The sequence below is a fragment of the Ambystoma mexicanum genome, chromosome 6p (genome assembly GCF_040938575.1).
Source record: "Ambystoma mexicanum isolate Mex_15411 chromosome 6p, UKY_AmexF1_1, whole genome shotgun sequence".
Lineage (NCBI taxonomy): Eukaryota > Metazoa > Chordata > Amphibia > Caudata > Ambystomatidae > Ambystoma > Ambystoma mexicanum.
In genome coordinates this window covers 519,734,810-519,761,343 of record NC_090935.1, presented here as the reverse complement: position 1 = coordinate 519,761,343, position 26,534 = coordinate 519,734,810, and positions in this window count along the sequence as shown.

Sequence of the window (26,534 nt, the reverse complement as noted above, 5' to 3'; positions counted from 1 at the left end):
TGAGACTGACATTGGTGTTTGCTTGAATGGCTGTTAATAGACCACCATATGGTCTACCACAAGTACTCTTACTAGCAGTGTTCATTAAAACATCATGTGTGTCCCAAATTGGCGTGTTGGTCAGCCAGGTTTCCTGTAACAATATCAGATTATATTTGCTTAGTAAACTCAGATCATTATTCAAGAGATGGGAGAAACCCCTAGAGTTCCAACTTAGACATGTGAATTCACTTGGGGTCAGAGCTTGATCTAGTTACTGCTGGTATTCGGATCCTATAAGAGGTCTAGAATCTTTAAACCCATGAGAATGACTTTCATGTGTAACATATTTTGACTGACTCAGGAAATGTTGCTGTTGAGTAACCTGTGGATTAAGATTGAATTCAGAATATACTTCGAAACCAAGATCGAACAGATCCTTTCTGGCTAACCATATTGCGTTTTGGATTACACGAGATTGCATCCAAAGTCTCACAATATGTAAGTTAGAATTATCAAAAAAATCTACTAATGTTAAGTCGTTTGAACTAATATCCTCAAGTGCCACTATGTCTGCAAAGATATTCAAAATAGAGTTTCTGTTCAAAACGAACTGCTTGTATGGCAACGATCTACATTTTAGGACTAGACAGAAATTAGCTAAACGTTTTGGAGGGGGGTGAATGGTACTGGATTTGTTGTTGGAATCCAAAGAAACCAAGTGACTAGAGGTAGATTTTTTGTCACTAGTTAAAGCTGTACTAGGTGACATTTGAAGGTCCTTAGAAATCGCGGCTTTGAGTAAGGTGACTAATTCAGGGACGATTTCAGCCAAGAGTGATTTCTCAGACTTATCAGATAAGGGCATGGGCAAAATATTAGTTTCAGAACAATGCTTAATGGAAGATGCCTTGGGCTCGCTAAAGGCAGACAGTGGGTGCCTCGCAGGTTGACGATTTGGTTCAACCACGGTCTTTACCTGTTTGTTCTGAATTGATTGAGTTACAGGAAAAGTCTCGTGTTTGCGAAAACCCTGATCTGACATATAGGCATCAACAGCCCGCCGAAGTTCCATACGATGAAACTCTGATGAAGGACTGCTTACTTTAGGGGATGAGGGATCCGGGGTAAAATCTCTTTCATTTGATGGTATAGGGTTTGATACTTTAGGTGCATTAATTGCTGTCACCAGAGCATCCAAAGGGGCATAAGACGGCACAGTTGGCGCACTCTTGGAGTTATTAGTCAGGGAAATGGTCGAGGTGCGCAACAAAGCCATTTGTTGATATTTTTTTGATACTGCTGAAGCAGCAATCAATGCATTGTTTTTAGGCAAATGAATCTGACGAATAAAATTTTTGGTTTTGGATGCATGATCTAGATTGGTGATAGTTTGATTTTTTGTTTTTTTTGTTTTTATTACTTTTAACCCCGTCCTCTTGTTAGAAACCCCCTTACCAGCGCCTCTCTGCGCTCTATCTGTGAATATTTCGTAAGGGACATTGGCGGTTGATGAGGTGCCAGAGTCAGTCTGAGTGGAGGGTTGGCCTTGTGCAAGAGCACTTGGACAAACCACGGCGCTGTGAATTATGCCTTCAATGTATGGGACGGCAGAATATAGAGAAGAATTAGGAGGTGTACTATGTTCAGTATGATGAATCACCGGAGTTTGCAATGGTCCAGAAGTTTGAGTACCTAGAGAAGCTTTCAATACTACAGGCATATCGCTTGGATCACATACTTTCTGCACATTAGCATATTTAGAAAATAAAATAGGTGCATGCTCCTGCCATTCCAAGATTTTATCTAATTTTTGGGTATGTTCAGTGGACTTATCTGTCCACGAGTCAAATAGTTTTGTTAATGTTTGGAGTGAGGTGTGCATGGCAGCTAATGTCAGGTTGACCAAGTTTTTATTTGTCATTTCAGAGTCCGCCTTACATGATAAGATTGGGGATTGTAAATGTTGTCGTGGGGTGGGAGCAAGATAAGAGGCATCAATAGCAGAACAATTTGACTCACAATTTGAGAACATAATGGGAGATTCAGAAAGACGAGGAGAAACGTCCACAGAAAGTAATTTGGAAGACAGGTCAGCATGACTCAAATTTAAATTTGCAGTAACCTTTTTTGCTACAACAATAGGAGTTTGTGCTCCTACCGGTGGAATGGGAGCAGAATAAGGTATGTTATGTAATAGTATGCTATCCGAAAGGGAATCATGTTGAACCGGCTCAGGCAAAATAGGTGTTGCTAGCTTGGTGACTATTGGCACATCTTTGGCATCATTACACAAAACAGGATGAACATTTAAATCAACAAAAGTTTGATCATGAACCATATGAGTCATGGGCAAAGGTTTTGGGAGACTTAAAACTTGCGGCTTTGCGCATCCTTTATAAAATTGTCGAATGTCCTGCAAAGGAGGCCCGAGAGGAACAGCCTTGCGACCTCTGCGCGTTCTACTGGCTATTGGCGTTGAGCACAAAGACAGTGGTGGATGTTGTACAGTTAGTGCTAAAGAATTTCGTGAGCACGAGTTGCGTGCCAATTGAGATTTTGGGGGCAGGGCCATTGTTATCGCTGGCAATCTTGACTGCATGATAGAAAAGCTGATCAGTAAATCCTGAAAGTTTGATTATGAATGCAAAATTAAAACTAATAAAAGCAGTCCACAAATCACTTTTGAGTGTTATTAGAATCCTTCGAGTGGTGCGCCACTTACCAGAGCACCTCGGTATGTGGGCTCTGCAGATTCTGTGTTGCAGTCCGCTGCCGCCCACGCCGAACAGCCAAACAGCACCAGCCCTTCTACCACCAGGGCTTACGCCGCGAGGGTGACCGTGTCGGGAAGATATCCTTCCTTCCCAGTCACGTGATTCACCACGTGACACGCTGAGGCTCCTCCCCGCTCTGGCAGCTGTGTGCGGGCTCTAGGCGGCAAGAGCGGAATGCTCGCAGTGCGGCCAATTCAAGGCAGGGACAAATGGAAATGCTGCTTCGAGGCTTTCCAGAAAGTGCAGCTCGTCCCCAACAGTACGAAATAACAACGGGCTCAGGCGTCCGTGTCGGGAAGATATCCTTCCTTCCCAGTCACGTGATCCACCACGTGACACGCGAGGCTCCTCCCCGCTCTGGCAGCTGTGTGCGGGCTCTAGGCGGCAAGAGCGGAATGCTCGCAGTGCGGCCAATTCAAGGCAGGGACAAATGGAAATGCTGCTTCGAGGCTTTCCAGAAAGTGCAGCTCGTCCCCAACAGTACGAAATAACAACGGGCTCAGGCGTCCGTGTCGGGAAGATATCCTTCCTTCCCAGTCACGTGATCCACCACGTGACACGCTGAGGCTCCTCCCCGCTCTGGCAGCTGTGTGCGGGCTCTAGGCGGCAAGAGCGGAATGCTCGCAGTGCGGCCAATTCAAGGCAGGGACAAATGGAAATGCTGCTTCGAGGCTTTCCAGAAAGTGCAGCTCGTCCCCAACAGTACGAAATAACATACATCCCTGGGGACAATTCGCATCTGTGTATAAAATTGGGGAATTGTTGGCCAAATCTTTAATGTGTAAAATTACCAAAATGTGTCAGAAAAACGAAACAAGTTCGCACAGACTGGAGGTTTGGACTAATCTGTGCTGCACAAAATATGTAACCTGTGTGTCTGCTTTATTAAGAGGTGGCAACTGCATAAATATCTGTTTTTGACAAAATCAGATTTTCAGTAAAGGAAATGTGGGAGTTTCTAGATACAGTAAAAATCACCTCATAAACATGACATCACTTTTCTGATATCCAACCAATTGTGAGCAAGCCGGCGACTATGCCCTTGCCCAATCCTATTGTTAGGGGTGTGGGTAGTGAATCCTGCCCCTGTCATATGCTGTAATGATGTAATCTGGCATTATAAATAAGGGCCCCTGACTAGCACTCAGGACACACACTGATTCCTGATTCCTACGCCAGCGTCCTGTTCTGTCTGTTCCTGTCTTTATCTTGCATTATCCATCTCAACTCCAATTGCTAATCCTGCTTCAGATAGGCCTCAATTCTAAAATAATCCCCATAACCAAAGGATGCACTGGGGGTGTTTTTGGGGAAGCATCCTGAATTTACCTGGCTTGCTGCCTCTCACTGCTATCCTGCTATCCCAATGCCATATAGGATCCAGTAACTAGAACAGCCAGTCCAAAATAATAATCCTTTGGTATCCAGTCCCTGCCCAGCTGACTCTGCCCCCATGAGTTTGTCCGGCTGCCCTGTGTTAGACCAGATCCGTGTGGTGATCCAGAGCACTGACTGTCCAAAATCCAAACTAAAAGTGGACTGTAAGTAACAATAGTAACCATAGAAACATAGTAAACATTACCTCGCTTTGTTCCATCCCAATCTCTAACTCATCCAATCCTTATCCTGATAACTGTAATATTGTCACAATCATTCTTGAAACTCTGCCTTTGATTCCTTGCGCTAGTGCTAACTTCTTTAATAATTTTGTCTTGTGAAATCCTAAGGCCTTAGTCCTCCCTCGGGTTATCGGACTCGGTCAGCCAGGGCGGGCGCGAAGGTGCTAGGGTTGATTCCGTGGATCAACTCCGGAGCTTACTGTGTTTCAAGCTGGTAGCCTAGCCCGAATGCCCTAGCGTAAAGTAAAACTGTCCTTGTCAAAATTGATTTCTGTTCCTTTTTCGCACCTTTATTTTTCCAAATACGCACCTCATCCTATCTGGCATAACTCACTCAATTTAACAGCTAGAGACCTCATTTCACTTTCATATTGCACCTAGGACCATAGATACCCCCCAACCCAAAAACTGCATCCAGATTTACAATATTTCACCCGGTTTTATTAAAAACCATTTTGGTAAATTCAGGCGGGATTTGCAAAAGTGTGTAATTTTACAACGTGTCATTTTGGTTATAAATGGTTTTCAATCTTCCATTCAATTTTGAATGGTATGCTTTTGCTCAATCCATTGCTTGTGATTGCTAGTATCTTTCCAGTGTTGCTCCAGTAAAGAACGGTTTTTGTTTCCAGAGTTTTAGACACATTCATTGTTTACCCATCCATTTCCCAGTGTCATTTTACCATTGCCAGGGTTTAAATAAGTTTTTCTCTCTTGTTTGGGGAGGGAAAGTCAGATTTCTATTCTGTTTCTTTTTTGTCATTCCTGATTACCTGGTGATTCTGTTTATCCACTGAAAATTGATTATTTGTGGTTTGAGGGAACGTTGCAGTGGGAAATTCTAACTCAGGTACTATCTTGCCTAAAATCAAAAGTGCTCCTATTCCCTGGTGTTTTGTAGTTGTGTCAATAGAAGGTTAAACTAAGTGCATTGCTTACATTCATATTGTTCTTATCATCCCATTGGTGATTGCTGCCCGAAATATATTATAAAGTGTGCGATTTTCTTGAATTTCTAAATAAATAAATACATATTACCTTTACCTACCAGCCTGGTTCCTGGTCCATTGTTACCCAGAGTATTTGAAAAGGGGGTGTGATATGAGTGGTGTATCTATCAGATATTGAACATATATATATAACAAAATAAGCATTTCAGTTGTGCGCTGCATATCAGGCTGAGACCAGGGTGTATCGCCCCCGATTTAAATCCTTAACAAAGGCGCAGTGGAAACCAAGGGGGAAGCCAATGAGGTGCAGTCCTTGAGGAATTTTGCTAAGCCTGTGAGCGCCTTCTCAGTTCCATTATCCAGTGGGTTGCATATCCCATCAGCAGTCATACAAGTGGGGCTCTCAGGTTTACAAGGCAAGCTTGTGTTGTACTCAAGCTTTTGTTTGCCTCTGCAGAGAGAGCCAACCCTGGGATTTGCAGCAACGAAATTAGCCGGATAATGGGGAGAGACCCTACACTTTAGGCTTACAGTAATCAAAGAAGCCCGTGGGTCCCCTCCCCAAGCAGTGAGGTTAAAGATTGGAATTATTTTATTTGTTTGGCAGTGTGCCCCCCCTTTGTGTTGGCAATACTAATTGAGATCTCACTGGGCAACTCCCTAGTTTCTCCGCCCAGGGCAAGAATGGTAGCGGAAATAGCTGCTGGGGCGGAGGACCTGTCAGAAAAAATGTCAGTGGCAGACTTATGGGGGGTTTCCATAATCACTCGACAGCCCCCCACACCACCTTTTCGTCTCGCTACCTTGATCAAGCATTTAGTTTCGGGGCCAGCATAAGGTTGTATGTTGAACAGAGGGGCAGAATCACTGGGAAATAGGGGGGCAATGGGGGAGGCGCATGAAGTCTCTGCCATCTTCTTTGTGAGCCCTCCAGCAGTTCCACCAAATCCAGCAAGTGGCACGGCAACTCCACACCCTGCCCGGCTCCCAGTTTTCCACTCCCTCTCACCTCTCACCACGTGACTATCAGTATCTGTGGTCTTTACAGCCGTCCTTCCAGTCTGGTAAGAAGGGCCCAGCAGGCCGCTAAGACCCCTGCCGGACGCCAACACCCTGCGCCCTTGTCTCCACGGGCGTCCTGTATTGTAAGAGATCTTCCATTTGCTTATACATATGACCAGTGCAGAATGTATTTGGATACAAAAACAAAATAATATGCAGCTTCTAATGTGTTTAAGAAAAATAGTATAAGCAGTTCGAAAAAATGCGTCTAAAACTCTTCGTTTTTGTGCTTTCAAATGATACGGATTATTTCTCTCATGCATTAAATTCCATTTGTGCACAAGACAAAATAAACACGCTACCATAAACACTTCCTTATCAGTTGTTGGCTGTAAAGTGTCGCAGAATGTGATTTGTAGAAGAAAGGAATTTGCAGTGACAGCCAGAACTCTGCCCTTTGCTAGCTCAAAGCACCAGGCATTGTGACGTGACACCAGAAGCGTAAAAACCGGGCACAGAGCAGGGTCATTTTCTCAGGACAGGTCACTGGTGATGTTTCAACTCGCCAGTAAGAAGTACATTATGTATAGGATGTTATAACGTTATTGCCGGCTGCAATGTATCATAAAACATATTACAACTAGAGGAAATGAACAATGCACAATGAAACCAGTGCCACCAGTTTTGGCATGTTGCCCGCTCCTCTGCTCCATGTGCACATGTGTCTGCAGCTGAAGTGCGCAGCCAGAATATAAACCCATTTATCTTTTCATTAGTTTATGGTTAATGAAAACCGGGTTATAACTGAAACCCATTGGATGTTTTAAAATAATAGATGTAACTCTAATGAAAACCATTTGACTTCTTTTTGTCTTCCTTGGTACGGATTAAATAAGCAAAGGCTTCCCTCTTTATTGCTGATTTCTCTGATTAAGCCAGCTACGCATTAACTGCGCTGATTGCAATATAGTGGAGTATTCTCCCGGGTGCCACTCGTATCCATCCCCGTTCTGCGCTTTAAGAAGCCATCTATCAATTACTCTGCGGCAGCATGGGCGCTTAGCGGGCATACATTACCCGTCCATACAGTCTCCAATGCACGCTCGCACGTGCAGGCATGCATGTGTCGTGTATGGCTGCGGGCGCCGCCTCCGCCTCATTTCATGTTCCTGAAATGGAAAATGCAAGGCTTCTCTTTGCCAACAGCGAGGTCTGCTAAACAGCAGCACGAGGCTGCAAGCTCGGAGCCAGTGCCCTTTCCATGCACACGGCATAAGTGAAACGGTGCATAATGTAACACGACGGTGCTATCAATCGTGCACCCTCGGCGCGGCCCATCCCCCCCCCCCTCTGCTGTTATTGCTATCACCCCCATTGTCTCTGGCTTTCATCAGTATGCATAGCCGGTGTCACGGGGATGGGTGGTGGCTTGCTTGGGTGCACTTTCTACATGTCTGGCAAATGAGTATAATTATTTTCGGAGCTACGGGCAACTCATGCATGTTTTATCCTCCATCTGGAGCTGCCCGGTGCACAGTAGTGATAAAGGATGATAACCGCTCCCCCTCTACCCCCCCATCACCACCTTTTTGATGTTCAAGGGACGTCGCCAGGCGGGGCTGAGGGGAAAGGGCCGTGTTCCCCCCTAGCACTGCTATATCTGCCACAGCTTGACAACAACATTACTTCCCTATAGGACAAAAAGCACTTCAAATATTCAAGGCTGCTGTGCATATATTTTCTGTTTTGCGTTAACATAATGTGGTCATTTATAAACTGACAAGTTAACTATGCAGAAATTGCAGACACGCTTTTGAGTTCTGCGAAGCGGATAGGCCGCTGTTATGCGGACGCGTTCTGCTCTGCGACGATCGTAATGCAATCACCCAGAGCTTATATGTGTATGTGTAGGAGGGCGGGGGGAGGTATGTCATCCCTAAAGCCTTCTCTTCTGCTTAGTTACTGTATTTTTGCTCCTGGGATGCTGCGGGCGCAGGCATTGTCAACATGTTTGGGGGCTGCGCTCATAGCCGGCGTTGCCTTCCCGGCTAATGCCAGCAGAAGCGAAATCATGATATGGAAAAAAAAAAAAGATTAGCGTGTTCACATCGGTGTTCAATAAAGATGCAATTGAAATTAGGGGGCCCGTCCATAACAAAGGGTGCTTTTCATTCAGGTGAGAGAGAACCGGTACGGATCAAACGCTGTGATTTCGATAACGGAAGCAGCAGGATTTGCGCGTGCTCTTTGTTCTAGGCGCGTGTTAATGATTACAATACAGCAGAAACGAGCGTCTTACGTTGACTCTCTTCATAGCTACACGGCTGATGTGTCAGGCAGTTTATATCAAGTGTCCGACAGTTTGTAATGTCAATTCATGTTTCTGTAGCCTAATTATATTTCATCAACAATTAAAGGCTTGTATTTGGATGGGGCCTGAGGTAAATCGTGTCTTCTGACGCCTGCGTTTGCTTGGTTGAAGGATCCCAGCTGGAGCGGGAATTTGTTGGGAGGACTAGGGTGGGGAGGGGAACTCTTTCCAAATGGGCCAAGGAATGCCCTTTCATTACTTCGCCACTATCAGCGCCCTTCGCCCACTCACAAGACAAAGGACAGTGAACATTCTCCCCACGCGTCTCCCTTAGCGTAATGGTTATAGACACCGTGCTTCCAGGGCCTCTGAAAACATCAGACACACTTTATCAGCAGTTGTGCCAGGGTCTCCATAGCAACATTAAAGGCCAGAGTTCAGTGTAATGCACTCTTTTATGAGCCCTGAATTCCTCTCAAGTCCTGACTCTTGTGTCAGGAAGCAGTCATTGCGCAGACAGCAGGGAACATGGAGATGACGATTTGCGTCTCAGGCGAGCGGATTTCCAGTGTGTACATGGTATTTTAGTATCCCGGATTCCCGGCAGTATCCCCCGTTTTTCTGGGACCCTCCGTTTTGTTAGATGAGGCGCTGCTCCTCTCCAGCACTGTTTGTTTACAGTGGAATTCAAAAACAGGACCTTCCTTTGTTAGGCATTCTCTCTAGTTTTCCTGATATTAATGCAATGCTTTGGCTGAGCACGTCTGGGTGGAGGCGGGAGGTGGGCGAGAAGGGGTGGAGGGGTGCCCGACTACACAGCAATAAGCTGCCACGAATCTGCGAAGCAAGCTGCCTGAGCAAGAGGAATGTGTTTCACTTCCCAAGGTTATTGGATTCTGTATGGACGAGCAGCACCGCCACAGAAAAATACTGGCAATTCCTGCGCATGCGCTCATGCTCTTACATACTTAAAAGGCATGCGTTGGGGGTATCAGATTCACTGTGATGAAACACTGACCGACGACACTTTGATGCAAATGTTTTGATTTATTTCGCACTCAGCGTTTTTCATTACAGCAAAAAAAGCTGTGGCCGTGATTCATGGAATTATTTGCGTGTAAAACGGGGATTTGCATGCCATTCTGCCTGCAAATTCCTGTATGATGAATGGGGATTTGCGGGCAGAATGGCACGAAAATCCCTGTTTTATACACAAATAATTTCATGAATCCGGGACTGTTTCTTTAAATCGAACTGGGAGAATCGGAAGGTGCTGCACTATTTCATATTTTCGAATCACTATGTCTGGAGTTATGGAATGCCTTGATGAATTACCAGTAAACCTATTACCTCCAGTTCTCCCTTCCTCCTTGTCACATTCCTAACAATTTGAAGATCTCTGCCTTCCAGACAAATCCCTTGGCAAACACCTATCTAAACTTTGACCTCTGTGAGATGTTTAAGTCCCACCTTCCCTTACCACTTCATGTGTTTTTCTCTCTCTGGGTGGAGATCTTAAAAAAGCTAGAGCAGGGTTGATGAATGATTGTGTATGTATCTATACCAAATTGTGCTACAATACCAGTTTAACAAACAACTCAAAAATGCAAATCCTGTCATGCTGTGCTCATTTTGCAATTCAGACAATCTTTCAACAATAACAATATATACACATGGACAATATGTTATATTCACACATGCACAAGTCTCTCTTGGCAGAAAAAGATTCAACACAGTCGACATTATATACTTGGTGCCACAACCTCTTCACAACACTATTTCACAATCTCAGTTCTCTAAAGTCTCTACGTTAGAGGTTGAGAAAGTCATTCTTGGACTCAGACTTTCTAACTGTAAAGATGATCTATGCCCAGCACAACTGATTAAAGACACCGCCAGGGATCTAGCACCATTTATCACTAAGCTGATTAATGCTTCCTTCACTACCAGCACCATTCCTAGTAACCTTAAAGAATCCTGGGTACTCCCACTCCTTAAGAAGCAAACCTTAGACCCGGCTCTACCTACTAAATATAGACCGATTACAACCGTAATATTTTTGCTGAATATTCTAGATAAGGTGGCATATATACAAATTCAGAACTTCCTTGAACTTAACCAGCTATTAGGCTCTCGTCAATCCAGCTTCCGTCCCTTACATGGCACCGAAACCGCACTTATTGATCTTAAAACCCAAATAGACAAATTAAGAGACAATGGAAAACCTGCATTACTCCTCCTACTAGTCTTACCAGCGGCATTCGACCTAGTGGATCACAAAGTCTTATGCAGCCACCTGGGTTCAGCTGCCCACTTCTCCAGTGAGGCAATATCGTGGATACAATAATTCCTGAGTGACCGTACTATGAGGGTCTTTTCACCATCTGCAGCCGCGGAACCCATCCCTATCACCTGCGGTGTGCCCCAGTGCTCCTGTGTTTCACCAACACTATATAACATTTTCACCAAGCCTTTGTTTGATGACTTGGACCATCTGGGTATCACCTACACTAATTATGCAGACGATACCCAGATCCTCCTCCCACTCTCCGGGGACTACACCAGGGAGCTAGCAATGGTGAACAAAATCTATAGCATCGTTCAGGCATGGATGGCCACCCATGGCCTCTGCCTGAACGATGACAAAACAGAGCTTCTCATTCTGGAACTACACCCCTTCTCAATGAGAACCTTATACAAGTCGCCAAGGAAGTAAAAACGTTAGGTCTCTAATTATCCATCCTATATACTATACTCCACCCTATCATTTACCAAACAGGTAAACACCATAGCCTCCTCTGTAGCATATACAGGCAAACTAATTAGAGCGGGCAAACAATTCCTATCCCCTAACAGTTGCATGACATTAGCCAGAGCTCTGATCATATCCAAACTAGATTACTGCAATGCCCTTTACATTGGAGCCACCAAATCTACCATCAACAAAATACAGATACAGCAAAACAATTCTCTTAGAGCCGCACTGAACATCTCTAAGCGAGACCATATCTCTGAAACAAGAAGGAAGCATCACAAATGGCTGTCCACTTATGAGAAAATCAGACTTAAGACTGCTTCCCGTACCTGCAAATGTCTAAACAACAAAGCCCCACAATATCTAGTAGATAGATTCTCTAGAAAAACATCCACCAGACTGACGAGACTAGCAAACACCAATCGCCTCCAGGTACCCCGATTCAAACTCTCCACTATTGGAGGCTCCAGCTTCCCAGTCAAAGCAGCCCAACTGTGGAACGAGCTCCTCACCGCACTGAGAATGGAACAATCCTTCACCAAATTTAGGCAAAACTTGATCAAATGGCTAATAGAGATGGATGACAAATGATTGCACAAACTTGATCTTGATTGTATATAAATACTGATCCTGTATTACCGCATTGTTAATTGTTAAATTGTTGGTTTGTTAATCACATGCCTTTGTTGATTCCTTGTAACCATGTAACCTCTGCATTAAGCTGTACAACTTCTTACTTTTCTTGCGCCCTGATACCCTTGGGTCTGGCGCGCACAATAAATACTAAACAAACAAACTATATTGCTAAATGTCGAACAAAGAAGGGATTGGTTTGAATGTAAATATACTTCTGTTACACAAAAGCAAAGGTTACCAGTAAACTTAAAAATGCCTACTTAATATTCCTTAAACCAAAATTCAATCATAAAATTATACTTTAAATTCATATTTATAATTATTCTAGCAGTACCACCCAGTGTTCACCATCGCCAGTACACCCCAGATTGGTATGCCGACTTTGTGTCCTAACTTCCTATTTTTGGAAAAGTCGCAAAATCCGCAATCTCCCAAAATCACCTGTACTGACAGCACAGGGCCGGACCCTGCCCTGTGCAGGGCAAATGGATGGGGTTGGTCAGACTTCACTATAGCCAGTACACCCCAGACTGGTATGCTGACCTCGAGCCAAAATTTCACCCACCAACTGTTGTGGGGATGGAGCCAACAATCGAAAAACAGTAATCTCCTGAAATAGCCTCTACTGATATCACAGGGCCAGACCCCGCCCTGTGCAGGGTGAATGGGTGTGTGGGGTGAAATAGCCCTAAAATTCCATAACTACAGGCCGGAGTCAGAGGGGGAGATATGTCCCTCAGCAAAAGGCCTGCGCATGAGTATGTGCAAAATTAGGCCCGTCCCCAAACACAAAGGAGCAGATTTAGGCATCTAAGCCTAGTGAGGCCTGAAAATGACCCTTGGCACACATGAGGGGAAGATCTCATGAGACTTCTGAGAAAGATCCATTAAGGCTGGGACCATCTTGGCAAAAACGGTATCCCATATGTACATTTGTGTGCAAACTTGCCATAAAGGAACTGTAAGTTTGTTCATCATGAGCCCATCAAAGAAAGACCTAATTCACAAAATCCACGTAGAGTAATGTGAAATTACTCCAGAATGAAGAGTCACAACTGGAACTTTCTGCAGTAAAATGGAAATTGTGCTTTAAATGTTAACACTTGGAGATTCCACATGTTCAGCTAAAGTCTTGTAAAATACATTATGTTGCCTGTATATGATCAGTGATTGCAGGCAACCACTGTGCCAGGGTTTTTACATATTGAAATTGTGCCATTATAATAGTTGATTAATAAAATGCTTGCAGTAGGGGAAATGCTGGAGTTTCACTTTAATTTCTGCTGTGGGCTCCTTAGTTGTGCTACTGGCTCTGTCCAAGCCCTGTTGCCAAGGAGATGGGCTGAGAAATCCTCTGTTTCTCAAGTTTTACGACCAAAAGCACTTAAGGCCATCATAAACTCTACTGTAGTCGGCAATCAGCCCTTTGAAGCAGGAACAGCAACCCTTGTGACATCACAGCCCCACATGGAAGAAGGTGGGGGCAAATTTATGGAGGGGTTTGGTGTCCCATTGCACACAATGGGGAGATATGCCTTTTTTTGTGTGTAAATTCCCCAATATCCATCTCAGAATATTCATGTGCGGATTTCTTGAAAGCTGTCCGCAAGCTGCATCTGATCAACCGAAAATGGTCTCGGTGGCCCCAACATAAGAAATGTTATTAGAAAAAAATAATTTTGATCTCTGCATAAAGTTGCTGATTATAAAAATTTGAGGAAATGTGTAACAGATGATAGCTTTCTGCCCGTCGAATGCCCAATTTTTCAGCAATATAGTTTGGGCAGAAACGAGGGAAAACCGGAACTTCACACCAGTAGGTCCCTCAGTCGTCAAACAAAGTTTAGGCGACTGCCTGAAAAATATAGTATATAGAAATGTGGCCATCGGTGACATAACATGATGAGAAAGGGTAGTTATTAAAATGTGAGATTTCTTGGTACCAAAGCCAGATCCAACCCCATGATTTGTCAGATGATTGATGGGGTATCCTCCTCTGGATGCTCAAACCACTCCTCCATTTTCTGGGCAGAGGGGGAGGAAACCCCTGACGAATGCCCAATCAGTTGTGCAAGGAGGATGACGCACCATTGATGTCATTTGGCTTATAAATAGGTTACTCTACCTCAACTGGGGATTCTCTCTACAAAATCCGAGGTGTGCAGCTGACGGAAAATCTGGAGCTATCCTTGCAGACATTTGGGCCTAGTCTTAAAGGGAAGCAGGGAGCTGTAGTAGCTGATTGGGAGGACAAAGTGAGGCCTTGATTGACCCCTTTGATGGTCCCTGCAGTGGAGGCCTGGCGCCATTGATGCTATGTAATGTTATCTTCACTTATATAGCGCACGGCCGCCCGAAGGCATCATGGCGCTTAAGAGGGAGATCTGAACAGTCAGATCTGAGCCACAGAATAAAGACCTAGAAGAGGGTAGTCTTAAGCGCTCTTCTAAAAGTTAAATGAGTGATATTTTCCTCATTCCAGAAGGGAGGCCATTGATGACTATTGAGTCGTTTTCTTCTGTAAGTATAGATCTCCACAGAGTAAACAAGTCCTATCTATTTAAGCACTACCCCAGAGCGTCCCCATAAAGAAAAATATTCTATTCTATCTGTTTGTGAAATGTAGTCATTTTTCTATTGCAGAGTATTTTATTTGTCTGTGAATTTTGGTAACTCTCCCATTGCCAATTACTGTGTTCATCTGTGCATTTAAGTCATTTTTCCTAGAGAACAAAATCATCCATTGTGTATCTGTTGATTATAGTTCTCTTTCTCTTGAAAAGTCCTTTGTTTTTTGGCATAGTTAAGTAAGTTATTTACCTAGTATTTCACTTAATTCCCCCATTGAAATTCACAGATCAAGATTGTTGCAATTCTAATTCAACAATCTTGTGCCCAGTGTGGTTATTTAATTGTTATAGTCATTAAAGCCTTACCCCAAAAGAATTATTACCATTATGAGCTAAAACCAAGTTTATCCATGTGTTAAATTGTGTGTTTAAAAACAAATCCCCATTTGTATCTGTCATATTAAACCCAAACTGTTGTTCCCACTGTGAGAATCTCTCTGCACAAAACATATCTGTGAGTTGCCCATGCCATTTTCACTGAAAGCCGTGGTTCCTCTGTGCCTTTCTCATTGTTGAAAGCGCGTGTGTCATTTGCAGCCCCAGCTAAATTTAATGGGATTCCCAATTTTGTTTTTCCAAATATTTCTTTTCACCCTTTAAACAGTGATTTTACTAGAGTATTCCCCTTCCTCTCATGTTCTGAACTCGGATTTGGTATTGCCTTTCCTTCATTTCTCATGGTTTTGAGCTTGACTGGCATTTCCAGTTCCAGCAATTTTAGTGAGATTTGCAATTTCGTTTTTCTAAATCTTTCTTTTCACCTTTGAAAAATCGTTTTCCCCACTCTATCCTTCTTTCTGTATCATACCCTCATCACAGATTCAAATTCTATTCCCTTTTATTTTTCTTTCTTATGTGCTGCATGTTTTAAAATCAGATTTCCTATGTGTGCTAGCTAGTTTGTTTTGAAGCCCTATTTGTTCTCTAGTGTAAGCAGCCTGAAGTGTCCTTGTGCGCTGTTCCATAGCAGTAGTATTGAATCATTGAAAACTCAGTTTTCCATTGTTACAGGTGGGGAGTGCTTAACCTCCCTGCAATCAGTTGAGGGAAATTATTTGGCATTGCTTTTCACAACACAAAACTGGTGTGGCATTGAAGTCTCTCTTAACCCGGTTATGTTCTGGAAGCCTGTGCTTTGTGTTGCCACAACATCAGTGGCTGCTGTCATATTTTTGTTCTGATCAAATATTAAAATAATACATTAATACATTTATAATTGACAACACACCGGCCTGGTTCCTGGTCTATTGGGAAAAAGGGTGCTGGTGGAGGTTGGGTGCAAGACGGTGTGGAGGCCTCTTCAAAAGAATTCTGTATAATAATCAAACGCGTTTTATTGTGCAACACCTTCATTGCAGGGGAAATAGGTCCCCCACTTGTTTGTGCTGCATAATATCTCGTGACAACTTGGGGGCTCGAGTCCGGAATTAACAGAGTGTTTCCTCCCATGACAGGGTAGCACAGCACACTAGCCCATTGAAGTATTGTTACATTTAGGGGATGGTAGATTGTGCTACACTGTGAAGGCACAAGCCAAACTTGTACCCTAGGTATCAGAGCTGTGTGGCCAAACAAAATAGTGTAAGCATAAACTAGGAAGGAGCAGGGTGCAGATTCTGCCCTTGCATAGATAACCCATCAGGTGTAGAACATTTATCATAATGAGCACTGTAGAAATTAACATGGCTAGGAAGCACCATCTGTCCAAATTGTTCATTAAAGGGGAATGGGCAGAGCAGGGACATGAGGCCTGTCAATCTAGGAGGAGGCAACAGGTAACCTCTGCAAATCTGGATGTGTGGCAGGACAGTGGCCTATTAAATCAAGCCCTGACCAGTTTCTATATGACGCAGACCACCAAAGATGAGCAAACTAAAATGGTCCAACTCACTGCATACATGTACTTCCACATGATAGTTAAGTACCAGGCGAGTGTAACCTCTGGGCAGAATCAATCCGAGTTATTGGAGCAAGTAACAGGGGAGTTAAGGCAAGTAGAGGAGAAAGTGCAAGAGAGAAAACATTCTGAGTTAGAATTAGGAAACTTCATTCAGCAGCTTAAGGAGGAGTTGGCAGTTCAGCAACAAACTAATTCAGAGCAGGAGGCACAATTATCTGCACTGAAAGAGGAGGGCCAAGAAACAGTTGACTCCCTGGAAGAGAGTCAACTAAAATTGAACCAACAAGTGACATACAATAGAGCCTGCTTAGAGGATATGTGTGCATACCAAAAGCAGATTAAGCAATTGAAAGAGGAGAATAATCAGTGGGTTATAAAGGAGTTCCATTAACAAGCAGATTTTCACCCAGAGCACCAGAATGTGGGCGCTATAAAACAACAGCGAGATCACCTCAGTGAACAGAATAGTAGGCTGTGTCAGGGAAAAGATGCCCTGTGCCAGGAAGTGTGGCAGTTGAAGGCAGACCTGGAGAAAGGAGAGTCAGGTCTTCAGGAGCTGAATGACCTAAAAGTAGAGTTAGAAAAATTAATGGGACATATGAGGCGCATAGAATTTCACCGAGAGCAGACAACACAGACCAAAACTGCACAGAGGGAGGAGATTAACCTCCTGCAAAAGAAGAGGTCAGGGTATTCCGAGATCCTACAAGAGTTACAGAAAGAATGTGAGGCCCTGAATGAAGAGAACAATGGGCTCCAGGGCCAAGTAGTGGGCCAAGGTATGGGTATAGAAGCCAGTCAAGCCCTGGTCGCAGAGTGCAAAGCTCAGGCCTCTGCATATCACCAAGAAACAGAGGCTGAGAAAGATAAATTAGATAGAGCGGAAAAAGAACAGACTAGATTTAATCAGGCCTGTGGAACCCCGAACAGTCAGGGAATGGAAGGGCGACCCCTGATTATGGTGGGATGCCCCCTGTACAAGGGACCTCAAGCCAGTTCACCACCTTGCACGCGCAATGCGCGGATAACTTCTTACCTATGAGTCAACAAGAACCAGGAAATATGAGGCAGCTGGACCCAAGCAGGCCTTGCATGACTGAGCGGGAAGATGGACGTGCCTCCTTGCTTAGGTTTAAAAATATATTGGCAAATATATCTGACCATGAGGACCCCCATGAAGAGAAGATGAGGGAGTTTGAATGGTAGAGACGTTAGCTACAAAGGGACCACTTGGTCCACTTTGCAGATAAAGAAGGTTCTGAGTTTAGGCCCCAAAAGAGCATCCTAAAATTCTCCACCCGTTCAGGGGGCTGGAGGGAGTTCTACACCAACCCTGGAAGAAAGGAGGAGTCAGATGAGTACTCCCCTGTGCGAAAGAGGGAGTACAAGGGAAGTGACCCAGAGAGTCCTCAATATAACAGGGGAGACGAGACTAGGCCCTTTCATTCTGGGAGAGACTCCTAGTCCCAAAGAATCAGGGAGCGCCTAGACGATAGGGATGGGACCTCAAACAGCAGCAGCTCTGAGTCTGAGGGCAAATGGACTCAAGTGCGGTGGAAAAAGAAGGCTGCCAAACAAAAGAGAACTCTGGTAAAAGAGCACATTAGACAGATAAAAGCCATTAGAAACTTCATGACCCTTTACCATAAAAATGCCAAGTACTCAGTCTGGAAGCAACTGGAGCTATATGACCAGATGAGGACGCCATTTGGCCTTAAAAATGACCAGAATTCTATGGAGTTTGCCAAATTGACATTCTCCCCAGAATACTCCAGCTTCTTTGCGGGGCTGGAGGATCTGAATCATTCAAGGTGGTCTACCTACAAAGCGGCCATCTTGAAGCACTTCTCCGAGCACCAGAACTCCCAGTAGGCTTGCAAGGCGGCCTACAACCTGCAGTACGGAGAGGATCAGGCACTGAGAGAGTTTGTCCAAGAACTGAAGCGGGCATTTGCCCAAACTGCTAGACGGGTGCGCACCAACAGTAGAGAGTTCATCAATACCTATTTCCATGCACTCCCTAAGTACAAAATGACGCAGCTGGTTCGGGACTTCCACAAAGAAATGACCCTGGACTGGGTAATAGAACAAGCCATCCAGATCTATGAGGTCCAAAGTCCTGTGGAAAATAAGAATTTTCCCCAAAATCCGAAACCAACCAACACCCTCGCTGCTGCCAACGTGGCAGAGGTGAAGAATACCCGCATTTTGGACCTAGAAATGGGATGCCTAAAAATACACCTCCCGCTAATAAACCATCTGAGAGGCAGAGAAGACCCTCTGACCCGTCCAAAGTAGGTGGTAGCCAGGCAGGGTACCCCACGTTACTCAGCAAAGCCCTCAAATGAATATGACTGCCCAGCAGAGCTCAAACCAAGGGTCTGGCACCCCGGAACAATGAGGGGGAGAAAACCCTGACAACCAACAAGAGGAGGAGGCTCAGGAGGAACGGGGATGCAAAGCCCTAGAGGAAGCTTCCTTCCTCACCCATGAAAAGCCCCTAGAAACCTATGCACCTGAACCCAAAACTCCTATCCCTAAAAAACTTCAACCTAGGGAACAGAGGGTAAGTAGGAGAAACCCAGTTATCAAGAACAACCATTTTGTGGAGGAAGTCTGCGTCCTCCAGTTTGAAGGGGAAGAATCCCTGGATGATTCGGGGAAGAAAGTCTTCTCTTTCAAGGATGGGGGGATTCCTCGCAAAGAAAAATGGGTCCCAAAAGACTGTAACATAGACTGCGTAAGTATGGGGACTGACTTAGAACCGCCTATCCCTGAACTCCAGAAATGTCATCCCAAGAACGCAGAAATAAATGAGGGATCCTCCCCCCAAACCGGTTTAGGTGACTGTCTCCAGGAAAAGGGTGACGTCACAGAATCAGGGGAAAAAGGGGATTCCCAAATCCCCCAAATCTCAGGATGCCCAATTTTGTTTACAAATTCCTGAACTCCGACACAAGAAAATTGCCCAAGGTCACACAGTGTCGGAGTTCAAAATAAGGAAGTTAACCGCCCAGCTGGCCCAAAATGCCCTTTTCCTTTGCCCCCTGGAGGAGAAAGAAGGTAGGTTTTATGCCCACGCCCGGGTGCAAGGGCAGTGTGCATTTCCAGTGCTGGTGGATACATGATCCCAAGCAACCCTCCTGTCCAAAAGGGCATTTGAGCAAATCAATTCAGGAAGTGGGAGAGTAACCAAATTCCCCTCACACCTCTCCCTTGACAACTCCAGAACATGGCCGGAAATGACATTCCCATTGAGGGGAGTGCATATCTGGAGATACAAATTGGGCGACACAAGGTGAAAAACCTGGTAATAGTCGTTACTCCAGAGGGAACACCCTATCTCTTAGGGAATGACCTCCTTCGGAGGTTGTCACCCCTAATAGACTGTGTAAACAAGGTCCTCTGGACACAGACTAACCGGACAATAAAATTAAAGCAGAGCACCAACTATGTAAGTCTAAACGGCACATGCCATATGGTTGAGCAGTGGTCTGACAAAATTCTGCTTTAGGAACCATCAAGTCCCCGACATAACTGTAATTGCTGTAGCAGAACAAACTGGTGATGGGAACCCTTCCCCATTCTTGAAAATCAACCTTCCTCCCAGTTTTAAGTGGTTTCCACACTGGAAGGAAATACCCTGACATTTTATACTGATCCCCAATTTGAAGAGAACCCAAACCCCATGATAAAAGGTGATGAAAAACCAGCTCAAAGCTTGGTTGATATTCAGAAGAATAGTGCACAGCTGTTCCTACCCATTCAGGTAAATGTTGGGGTGCATGCTCCAAATTTCCAATGGTGATAAAAGCATAGAGCATAATTGTTGGGTTGTGCGAGATGTCCCCTCTACCTTCGACTTAGGCAGTGACATTCTCAATCGATTCGCAATTAATTTGGACCTCATTAATTTCAAAGTCTGGTGCTGACTGGGGGTAACCCCATGGGCTTTGACAATCCTGAAAGGCATTTTGGTGAGCTCAATTGCTAGTGTATGCAGTTGAAATTCAAATTGGAGAAGAGATCACCATCCCAGGACTGGGCCGACAATTCATTATTTCCCTAAAAATTAAGAGAGGACAGACACTCCAAAAACCGGACGCTTATGTAAATTTAAATCATCATCTCCAACAGCAGGGGTTACTATTTGAACCTGACACCATTAGTTGACTTAGAACACAACACCATTCCAATATTGGTGGATAACAGCAACCCTAGGAGTATCACTCTGGGTGCGGACACCTTTATTGGAATGGCGGTTGAAGTCCAACATTTCTCCATTCTTACAAAAACATAGGGTTGCTCCCTAGTGTAAACTTGGACTGGGGGCAACATGCAATATTTCACAAAAACTGGGGGAACCACGTTACAGACAACGCAATCTGTTGTCATTGTTCATGCTTGTTATTTTCGCATATTATTGTGTGCACAGACGTCACAAGGAAAATCGTGTCTAAGAATATCAAATTAGTTTTAATGCAGAAATGGCAATTTTTGCATTTTCATTAACAATACATAAAGGCGAAAACCAATGTTCTAGGAGAAAGCATATATTTGGGATAACAGAAATGTTTGGAAAATTGAAACGGAAAAGGCAAAGAAAAAACCGAAAACAAAAGGACGAAAAAACAATTCAAACAATCATGTGAACTAATATAAAGTAGGCTAAGTACTACTCTAAAATAGATCCAGGGTATATCTTGTATTCTCCTGGAGTATTATTTTGTTTTTTGCATTCTTTTCACTTGATTGGTAAATCATCAGACATGATGCTTTACTAATCGTGGCAGAATCCAGGAGGGGAATGTGAGTCATTCCAGAATTACTTCCTGGATTCTGTCCATAAAAGGCTTTCCTTTGGAGGTCAGATATGGCCAAAGCAAAGCACTCCTAACTGTATAACGGCCACTGCTAAACAAGGAACAGCAACCTGCAGTGTGACGTGGGCGTGTTAAATGTCGCATTACTTTGATTTATCTGCTGCTTTCCTTTCCATGACCCGTGAAACAGATACATTTTGTCTGCACTCAGCAGTGTGACGGAAAGTATAAAGAGGTTACCTGCCGGTCGTACAGTTGAAGAAAACATGTAACTACAGGCGGAACAGTTTGTAGTAAGTCTGCAGAATGGCAAAGCTGGTGCACCTTCCTCACGCACATACTAGTCCATGTAAAGGCAAGTAAGGAAACAGCAGAATATGCAGAGCGCAAACAATCTTAGTGGTGGTTACAAAAGTGTTGTAGCTGCATGGGCCGCACACAATAAATGGCTTCCTGCTGCACAAATGAAGCTCTGTTTTTTGTTGTTGTAAAGATTCTTGTATTCCACAATGTATGTATATCCGTGATTGCTACCCGTAACACTAATGGCATACCATAAACAGTTTGTAGTGCATGCCACGACAACTGAAATGAAAGCACAAGAGACCAGTGGTCAGGCTACCGCCCTTCCAACAATTACGTAGGGTACTTTCATGTACAGCATTTGCCACATCTGCTCTGGACAACAAGAGGGGCACTCATGTAGTGCAGCAGAGCTGTAAAACAACCTTTGCAAACTATATGCCGTGCTACAGACCCTTACCCGTCAAAGGACATTGTATTGTGCATATACTGCAATGCGCTACTGTGCAGAGGGAAGGTACTTGGAAGTGCGTGGGAACGGTCCTTACGGGGACATTACAATGATGGCCACCTATGTAGGTGAGGACCACCCAATAATTCTGTCTCCCGGGACGTCCCCTATAGTATTCATACAGGTGCTGCCCCTTCTGTACCTCACCTTTCCTGCCATTCCGTCTGTGGCTTGTGTGAGTACACCATCATAAATGAAAATGAACTGGGAAAGGAAAAAAGGTAACTAAAGAAAGCACCTTTCACAGATCAACAACTGAATTGCCAATGCACGCATGCAAGGCGGGAAGCGTGGCAGTGTACACTGTAGTTCAATCGGTGACAAAGGGGGTCGCTGTACAAAGAGGTTTCTTTACGTGTTGGAGAGCGTCTTCAAGAGAGTCAGTGTGCAGCACGTACTATAAAAAAAATCACTACTTTCAAGAAGGGTACCAAGCCAATTTAGATGGGGTGTGCAGGAATCGGGATGGCAGGCATAGTAAGATGAACGTTATAGCTGGGGAAAGTATTTGTGCTATCAACGTCATATTGCCATGGGCGAAGTATGCCATAGGCACATGTCGAACAAAGGCACAAATACACCTCTTTGCAATGTACCACGATGTCTGCATTCACGGACCAAATAGGAAATGACGCTGCCACATCGGTGGCTGCATAATAAGATAGAAACTTATGCAAGACATCGGAAACAAACGCATGAACTGGGCAAGTGCCTCCTTCATCGCAAACAGCTCTGAAACTTGTGTAACATGTTGTACAATTTTCCATCTACAATGAACAACAATAATGTCAGCATGATTGCGTGTCACCAAAGAGTCACACAGAGAAACCAAATCAGGCACTTCATTGTAGGTACTCCATAGCACTACACATGCACATTATAGATTGCAAAATGAGTAGCCACCGCACAGTGTTTTCCATTCACTTTCAGTCAATGTATGTCAGAATCCCCTAAAACCTGCATGCTGTGCCTCGTGAAACACACAGCCATAATCGCACCCTCTGCATTTCTGTCGACAAATACACTGTGTAGCACAGTCTGTCCGTACACACCCCACCCGCAAACCTTATTGCCCAATCCCGTAGCTTCTGCAGGCCCATTTCTATGGCCGTCATCTTCAAAAGGGACGCATGTAACACGTGCCACCCTACAAACTATCGCAATATTCGCAGACTTTTCGTGTTGAGCACGCGCAGGAGTGGGGGAATAACTTTCAACCAGGGGAGCGGATGTCCTTAGTTGTGGTGGCTCTTAAAAGAGCCTTTGGGGGGCTTTTTTTTTTTTTTTTTTAAAGGTGCTTCTCTAGAAACACTTATTTTGTGATTTTCATACGTAAATGTGTGTTTTCAATGTCAGCTCACATTCTTACAATAGGGTCTTCAGTGCAGTTTGTAGATAGCGAAACAACGTTTCATTGCCACTGTGCAACAGAGACATGCCATTTGCCTTGAAAAGGTGTATGTATCGCGAACCAATGTTCTCATTCTCACAGGAGAACATCCCAGCAGCATTCAAGAAGTCACACATGCTTCTGTTGATGAGACCCTTTCCGACCTCTGGCTGGCTAAAGAAATCATTGGAATACTTCCACACTATTCTCGTGGGTATACATTATAAAAGCACCTTGGCAGTAGGAAAAATGCGCTGGATTGCTTTCATCATAAACACACGGGAACAAGGCATGTAACCTAAAAAGAAGGCTCCAAAGTGCACGATCACAAAATGTACATTTGCCGAAGAGGCCACGCGTCACATTCTACAACCAGTCCGTCGAAACAGCACGATTGAACACTACACCACAAAGCGTCCACTCCCTCCAAACCAAAATGGCCAGACAAGTCTTCTTGGAGGGCACACACACACAAAGCCATCACCCACGACGAAAACTGTGCGTCTTACCATGTTTGCCCGCCTCAGTACACAAAGTAATTGAAAAAGTAAATGCCGCCCTTTCCTGTGACGTATACCCAGAGCACCCGATTGGCCAAAGGCCACAGTCCCATTCCCATTGGCCACCATGGTAAGAAGCGCAAAATGTGCCACATGCCTTTCTCCAACGACCACGAGGGCCGTGCCTCGGGGAAGCAGGAGGCCTCCTTCTCCCTATTGGTGCTGTTGCCTCTGACGCACACCGAGCACCACCTGATAGGACAATAGCTACAGTCCCATTTCCAAATGCCAGCATGGTGAGAAGCGCGGAATGGGGTACGTGCGGGTCCCCAAGTACGTCGAGGGCCGGGCCTGAGGGAAGCAGGAGTCCCTCTTCCTATTGCCGCAAACCTTAAGCATCTGATTGGACAATCCCCACAGTTCCATTTTCGTGGCCGCCACCTGCAAAATCCTCGGATGTGGCTTTTCGGCTGGGAGCGGGCGTGGCAGAATAACCAGGGTAGGGGGACTTCGTGTTAAGGGGCAACTCTTAAAAGAGCCCGTTTTCTTTTTTTTTATGCTTCTACAGAAACACTTTTTCGGTTTTTATTAGCTTTTGTATTTTCTTGTGCTAACATTAGTGCAGCAAACTCTTCACCACATCCTGTAGATGAGCAAGTAAAACTGCATCACCAATGGGTGACAACAAAATGCCATTTTCTTGTAAAAACTCTGCATTGCCACAACTAATGAGGTCATTGTTGCAGAAGAGCATTTCACGAGAGGACAAAAAAGTAGACATGCTTCTGTTGATGAGGCACCTTCCTGTGCCTGGCTCGCAAAACATCCATGAGCAGGGGGCCATACTCTTCGTGGTATTATGGATGAGAAAAGCACCTTTGCAGTGAGGAAAATCATCCTCACGACATCCAGCAATCTCCTCAGTCTACGTAACAAATATAAGCAAGCCAGGTATCCCATATGCATGTCGCCGTAAGGGATGACGATAACATCTACTACTGGAAAACTGGCGAGGTCTTTGCAAAGTGCATGCATATCGCCAAAATTGCACTCATATACAGCGTTCCACAATGTATCCACTCCTTCCAAACCAAAATTGCCATCAAAGTGTATTTGCAGGGCATAGTTGTGCAGCTCTATGACAAAGGGATCACCTACAGTCAACACAATGCATTTTGCCATGTCAGCCACCCTCAGTATGCAGAGTATAATGTACAACAGTTTCACCTCCCCTTCCTGTTAACCACACCCACACTACCTGATTGGCTAATCCCACACTGCCATGGCAATTGGGCAAGGTGGTGTAAAGGGCACATTTTGGCACGTGTGCCTCTCAAAGTAGGGAAATGGCCGCAACCCTGTAAAGCTGGACCAGTCCTTCTTCCCTTTGCACTATCTTCTCTGCAGCTCTACTTCATTTTGTTGCGCGTCCATTGGTGCACACGCATCCACCAATCGCATCGAAGTCGCCATCACACAACACTGCCACTCCTGTACAACACTTGAAATGTGCCGCTACATATGTACAGTCCAAATGTCGTACCATTCCAAAGCACGTCCACTACTAAGTTCAATGAAAGTACTGCACAATCCACTACCTTTTTCATGATAGTGAGCGGGGGGTGGGGGCGGTAAACAATATCAAACTCAGTAGGGGATGCAGTCTTCCAGCGTACTTGTATAAAGTTTTTTTTGTTTTTATCTGACCTGCATGCGAGCAAGTTGTTTTGTATTTTCTCGTTATATGAGTTTCTGTTTGCCACTCCTCACATTTTTACCACATTCTGGTCAATGTTTCTAGTACAGTGTAAAGGAAACAGCATTGCCAATGGCGCTCCAATAAATGCCAGTTCTGCGGAACCACTGCATATTTTGCGACCTCATGATCTCATAGTGGGTGGAGAACATTCCAGCAGTCTGCATAAACTCACGCATAATTCTGTTTATAGCACACCTTCCAACCTCTGCCTGGGGACAAATGACACCGTAATGGACCCATACTCCTCTTGGCATTATGCATAAGAAAAGGACCTTGACAGTAGGAAAAATACGCATCACACCGGTCAGCAACCTCTTCAGGTGACGGGTTAATCGTCCACACGACATGTAACTCAAATGTAGACTTCCATAGAACAGCACAACAAAGTCAATCTTTGTGACGGATGCCACATATCTACACAGGCAAACCATCCCGACGAAACTGCCGTCACCCTGACAGGCCCAGAAAGCTTCCAAACCGAAATTACCAGCAACACCTCTTAGCACACAACACTTGTGCAGATGGCGCACAAAGGTATCACTGACGATAAGCACTGTGCGTCTCTCCATCTCAACCATCCTCACAACACAGTATTTGGATGAAATGGTACCGCCTCTTCCTGTCAACCACGCCCTAAACTCCTATTGGCCTATTTCCCACAATTCCATTTGCCTTTCCACCCGGCACAT